The sequence below is a fragment of the Cryptomeria japonica genome, chromosome 9, assembly GCF_030272615.1.
Source record: "Cryptomeria japonica chromosome 9, Sugi_1.0, whole genome shotgun sequence".
Lineage (NCBI taxonomy): Eukaryota > Viridiplantae > Streptophyta > Pinopsida > Cupressales > Cupressaceae > Cryptomeria > Cryptomeria japonica.
The window spans coordinates 581,686,480-581,693,833 of NC_081413.1; positions in this window are offsets into that span (position 1 = coordinate 581,686,480).

Genomic DNA, 7,354 nt, shown 5'->3' on the forward strand with positions numbered 1-7,354 from the left:
CTTAAAAGGTAAATGAAACAAATCATGTAGAGATTAATATGTGGGAAAAAAAGAAGCATTGAGATGAAGAGAAATCGAGATTGCAAGAAGAAGCCAAAGTAAGGAGACATATGATCAAAGGAACAAGGGCTTCTGAATATTTTATACCCCGTACACAATAGAAGATCTTGAATTCTAGGATTCAAACCATCATTACATAGGGTAACAATAATCACAAGAATATTTAAAAAAATCCTAGCATATGCTCAAATAAAACTTGGTAGAAGGTGCCTAATTAAGTATTAATTGAATACTTTAAATTTGAATATTTTCATGATGTGAGAAATAAAGATAGAAAAGAAAAATAGATATTTTTGTATAAAATGAAATAACTAGAAAGGGAATTTATTGAGTTAGAAGAAGTATCTGGAAACTTGGAGATATTATGGTCTTCTACAATAGTTGATATGGAAAGGTCAAAATTGATAAGTATAAAAAGTGAATAGCTACATATCTTAGTTTAAAAATTTATTTCTTTATTATGTTTATAGTTCAAATGGATGTATTCTTAAGAGAAAGTTTTGGGAATGAATTTCAACCATTCTCCATTGAAGCTTTAAATTTATTGTGAGGTGACTTCAATGCTATTTAAATAAATTCAGGAAAACAAGGCACAAGAAAACCAGTCCAATCCCAACCGAAATTATTAAACTCTATTCACATATGGAATCTCACTTACATCCCTCCAAATAATGGACTAATAACTAGACCAATAGAAGACTTGGATCTAGAAACATAATGCCTATTTAAATTTGAGATCATGTGGTTTTGAGATAAAATTTTCCTTCGACTATTGGAAAATTGATAGAAGGTTCATGAATGCAAAAATGTTTAATTTTTTTTATTATTATTAAAGGCAAAACAATATTTGAAAGGACCCAAAAACCTTTACAAATAAACAATGCCTAAATGATAAGCATAGGGAACCAACAACCAACCATCAATGAACCAACACAAAACAAGACAAGAAAAAGGAAACAGAACATAGTACTGTAACTCCTTAAGAGTCATAGCTACTTCAATGTCCTATTGTAATAAGTGGTTATGAAGGTTGAGCACCTCTTGCATCTCTTTATTCTGAGCTTCAAAGGGTTTCCTAGAAGGATTATGAGTACAAGCACTAGATACCTACTCAATTGAAGAAGCAGTCTATTACCTTTAAACACAAACTCACTAAAATTATTAGTAACCTTAGTCATCCCCATCAGATCCTTTGCTCTCATATTCTTGAGATTTTCATTAAGAATGTGAAGCTCTTTTGCACTATTCTAAATTATAATTTGGCTCACTTTTACAACCTTCTCCATATTCTAATGAACCTTCTAAATTTTATCCTCCAATGTCTTGATGTGGCCTTCATACTCCATTTTTATCAAACTAATGTCCTTAGTCAGTTCCTCTAGTATAGCTAACATATTTTTGTTCTCTACCCTATTTCAAAAAATATCCTCATCGTCACCCTTTGTCTCCATCTTGTTTTGAAGAAAACACAAATTCACATTAATCTAATTAATTTCAAAAAAAAATTACTTGGACAATTTGAATTGGCCCACAACACCCTCCTTAGCTAGATTAATCACATTTTAAATTTCCTCCTGATTGATGTTAAGAACATTAAAATACTTAGAAAGCTCATGCTGAGAAGGATATTGGTCTTCACAAGACAAACCAACATGTTGACTTTTACTAGTTTATAGCCTTTTCTCCTTGCCTTTAGACTTGCCTCACTCCTCTCCCTCACTAGTAGAGATGATTTTTTTCTTTCTCGATAGCTTGCATCTTCCCTGCCAAGTTATCCTTTCCTTCCCCCTTATTAGGTTCAATCTTTTTCCATTTACCCAGAGTAGATTGAACATTTGTCTCAATATCATAATCCCCAGTAAAGGAACCTCTTGTCCAAGATATTTAGGGCTTCTAGCTTGCTTCTTCAAGTTCTTATTAGTTTTAGTTTTGTCATCAAAGGGGGGTTTGAGTAAATTTTCATATAATCCCCATCTCCCTCCTCTACAATCCACTCTTCCTCCTTTGTTGTTTTATATTCAATATTAGTGCTCATATTCGAGTAGTGCACTTGGTACAAATGATATTTCTTATTATTTTATGTATTCCTTTTAGGCTTGGTGGTGATAGATAGAGATTTCTAATATACTCCATAATTAAGAAAATCACTCCCTCATGAAGAATAGGAATCTTAGACTTATCCCAATGTTCTCTAATCTAAAACTCAAGAGAAGAAAGAAAATATAAAGAAAAAGAAATCACTTGTTTATGGAAAAATTTATTGAGCAAGATAAATTCATACCCAAATAGAAAAGTGAATATTCCATCATGTAAAATACTGCATAATTACTTGAATATTGTCAGCTTGAATTGGTTTGATAGAGCTCCTGTCATATGCACCTGAGGAGAATTTGACCAATTCATCTCTCTCATTCTTCAAGTGAAAAATTTATTCATTGCCACCTCCAAAGCCTTTCTATCTCTAAAAAACTTTCTTCCTTCAGTTGAAAACCTAGATACTTTCCCAATAAAGTCCTCTAAAATATCTATTTCCTTTTCATAAATAGACACAATGTGGTTCTTCCAACCCTTAATGAAATCTCTCTAGCAACTTATTTAATAGAGATATAGAAATCTAATTTTCTTCTTCTATAGAAGTTTTATCTACTCATTCTAAGGTTTTTTCTCAAACCTTGACAACATCATTGGTTAATTGTACACAAGTTACTATTCTTGATTTCAATGAGAATACATTTGCAAGTGAGTTTTCTTCATACCCTCTTGCAAATTGTCTATAGTTGAGTGTTATAAGCCTTAGCTCTAAAGAGGTTAATGGTGATATTCCTCTATCAATTAAAAATTTCAGCAAATTATAGGTGTTGGATTTATCCAATAATAATTTTGGGGGAAGAATCCCCCTTTCTCTAGAGGATCTGAAGGGATTTAGAAGCCCTAAAGTTTCATAACTAGGTGGCACTACACTCTATGAGGATATATCAACCATCATAATAAAAGGAATTGAGTATAGACTAGAATATGAGTTTGTTGTAAACACTATACTTGATCCATCAAACAATAATTTAAAAGGGTAAATACTACCAAATATTGGGAATCTATCCTAGCCGAGGTTGCTAAATCTATCTAGAAACAAATTTGAAGGTACAATACCAACATTTTCGAGGAAAATAGAACCTTGAGAGTATTTGGACTTGTCTCAAAATAGATTAAGTAGCGAAATACTTGAGAAGCTATCTCAATTATCCAAGTTGAGCTATTGGAATGTATCTTTGAACCATCTATGTGGAAAATAATAAAAGAAAAATAAATTATATTTTTTTATGAGAGATATTACCTAGGAAACTCTATGTGTTTATGTGGGTATGTTTAACAAATATGCGAATAGAATAAAAGTTCAATAGTGCCTTCATCTTTAAAAAATTTGGGTAAATTAGTGTGGAATAAACTAGATGAACATGTCATGTAATGATTGTTGTATTTTTGGGATTTGGGATTGAACTGGGTGGTACAATATTACTAATAGTATGGTGGGACAGACTTTTGTGTTCCATGTGAAGCTCCAAAATAAGAGGCTTATTTGCAATAGTAGATTCCCAAAGTTGTAGTTAGACTTTCAACTATAGTCCACACTTCTCCTTTTTCTTGACCACTACATTAGTTGCTCCTTTTATTAGTCAAATTTAAAATATTTTTGGTTCATGTAAATTGAACAAGATTAAGCTATAAGGTGTTCTCTTCTAGTATAATAATTCCCTTAGTAGTGGTTGTAAGAGAAAAGATGTTTGTAACAATTTATGTGATGGTAGTTTGAGAGAGAATAAATCATGTGTAAAATGTGTGTAGTAGGAAATACAAACTAGTTTCCTTGTTAGCAAGTAATATGATTATTCAAGAGTGAGTATTGACTTAAGTCATACGTATTGTGATCTATTTTAAGCTTTTATTTTATTGTTAATTTTTATATTATTTTAGTTTTAAAATTATTATGAAAAGTATGAAATTTTTTATATTATTATTATTTTTTAAATTCATTGTGTAGGATAATGCTTAATATATTTCTATATTTTAAATAAAAAATATTTTTATAATGGTAAATTGTACATTGTTGTATTTTTGTTCGATTTTCTTTGGAATAGATTTTATATAGTGAGCGATATTATCCTAAATTTTTAACCCAAAGTGTACAAATTCAATTTCCTCTAAAATGGTAAATGATAGCCTTCATTGATGGTTAATGTAAGAATTCTAAAATTTTAATCTTGAGAATAGGAACAAAATGCATGTGTTACCACCACTTTATAGGAAGCTAGAAGTATATTAGAGGTATAATTTTATTTAACCGTTAGTCTTTCAAATGAAAGATAAATACCATTTTTATGGTGGAAAATGGTTAAAACAGATATTTTATTATACTAAATATTAACTTTTTTAGTTTTTTTTTAGGACATGGTTGTTCACATCTAGTACATGGTTTCTTACTATCTTGTGTGGAGAGAAGATCTCTAGGTAACTTTTCAAATATTTTTATTTATTAGACATAAATTATCCACTTTTTTTTGTTTAAACATTTTGATAACAAACCAATTGTGATAAACTATTAATTGCCAGCTATGAACAACCATCCATTAATCACTGGCTAATCATCAAAGGAATATAAAATGTTGCTCAAAGAAAGGTCCAAACAACAAAATATTAATGATCAACTACCTCCTCACATTTTAGAGATACTTTTGATTGATTTCAAATTTAAATAAAAAGCACAACAAATTCCTAATGAATGGTAGGGAAACCCTATAAAAGAATAAATTTACTTTATATAATATAGTCAAGGTGGATCAAAATGAATTGAAATATTTCCCACCTCCCTTTCAAGATTAATTCCACTTTGTGGGGTGTAGGATCAGCAAAATTTGAATAGGTTATCAAAATAATTTCAAAAACATGTAAGAAAATAATTTGTAGCGAATAAAATGTATTTTCTAAGCTACTAGTTGTTTTCTAACACGAATTTAATTTGTTTGGTAAAAATTTAAAATTCAATTCAGTATTACTAAATTTTTTAAAAAGATAAAAAGCAAGTGTATGTCTAACCTACCTAAGTACAAGAAAAACATATATTTTTCTATGAAACTTTAAATATAAGTAGAGGACACATGCCTAGATGTGCCACATATTTTTTTTCTATGTAAATGATTAGTTATGAATTTTTTACTAAAAAATTTTAAAAATATAAAAAATTGTATGTTTGACCACCATTACTTGGTGAAAACTTTATGAAATTCATTTTTTTTAATTCCTACAATATGCGAAACATAGAATTTGTCACATCTTTCAGATTAAAAAAATGTGAAACCATTTTAAAGTGATAGATGCCTTTCAATCAACCTATCAATGAAGACTTTACTCATAATGCATATATAAAATCAATAATAAGTATTTAACAAATTAAAAATAAGCCATAATCTATACTGGTGTGACAATTTCCCTAATAAACCCTTTTTTGTTTCATCAAATTTGGATAAAAAAATTGTTAGTCACATGGGCAAAGTCTAGAAAACCAAGGAAAACTTCTATACACATTTTTGTTGTTGACTTTCCATGTTTGACACCCCAAACCAAATCCCAAAGAAATATCAAGGAAAAAAGGAGGGAAAAAAATTATGTTAGAGAAAATGGATCTGTGAGTGACAAATATCCATTATGAATGGATATCCATTTCCTCAAGTTTCTTTTGTTTTTTAATTGTTTATGTTTTCAAAATAGATATCCATTTGAAATGAATATCAATTTTGAAAAGCTTAAAATTTTTTTTTTAGTAAAATGACCATAACTTTTATGTTTCTTATATAAGAGTATGTGAAGGATCATGGTGGGCCAAACAGGCCCTTAAGTGGCAATGAAAATCAGAAAAATAGAGTTAGGCAAGTTGACATAAAAATTTGAATAAGTTACCATCATTATTTCAAAAATATGTAAGAATAGAATCTGTAGAAAATTGAATGTAGTTTCTAAGCTACTATTTGTTTTCTGAAAAAAAAAATAATAATAAATCTATTAGATGAAATTTTGAAATTTCAATGTAGTAGTACTAAAATTTCAGGAAAAAAGATAAGAAGCGGGTGTTTGTCTGACCACCCTAACCACAATCATATCATAATATTTTTTTATTAGATTTTAGATATAAATAGAAGAATCATGTCCAGATGTGACACATATTTTTGTATTTTTTTTAAATAAATAGTTAATTGTGTTTTTTTACGACTTTTTAAAAACATAAAAACTCGTATGCCTGGCGATCATAACTTGGTCAAAACATTATAAAATTGAAACTTTTAATCCTATATTATACGAACCATAGAATGTGACACATGTTTCAAATTCAAAAAATGTAATACCATTTGAAAGTTATAGATATTTTTCAACCAGCCTATCAATCAGGACTTAGTTAGAATATCGCCACTTTTTGGCACCTCATGATCCTACACATACCCAGAAATTTTATATTTTTATAGGTGTTGGAAAGGTGATGTGGAGCTCCACACAACAAAATAGGTAGTATTTATATATTATCCATATAAAAAATGATAATTAATTTAAATCCAACCTTCACATTTGAAACATCAAATGGACACAATTTTTGCATATGTAGTCCAATTTTCAAGTTTTTTTTTTTGCAACAAACATCTCAAAATACTTGAAACATTAAATGAGTAATTAATAATAAAAAATTTAAGCATTTTACTAAGGGGAGTAATATTTTTTTATAAACCATCATGTCTCTCTCTATTCCTTCCTCTACCTCTCTCTCTCTCTCTCCTAAGATCTAAACCTGTCACTACACCTCTTTGTTTCTCCCTCCCTCTCTTTTTGTCCCTCTTTATAAATCTCTCTCTAGACCTATCTCTCTACCTCTCCCTCAATCCCTTCTTCCTTATCTCTCTCTCAAGCTCTAAACTTATATTTCTACCTTTTCTTCACTCCCTCCTCTATCTCACACTCTCTCCCATTAGATCTATACTTGTCTCTCTACCTCTCTCTTCCTTCCTCCTTCCCTCTCTTTTTGTCCTTGATTATAATTCTCTCTCACTAACTCTCCCTTTCTCCCTTGTTGCCTCTCTCTCTCTCTCTCTCTCTCTCTCTCTCTCTCTCTCTCTCTCTCTCTCTCTCTCTCTCTCTCTCTCTACATATCTCTCTCTACCAACCTCTCTCTCCCTTTTTATCTCTCTACCTCTCCATCCACCCTCATTTCCTCTCTATTTGTTTAGATATTTAGATCTCTTTTTAATTTAGTGAACCG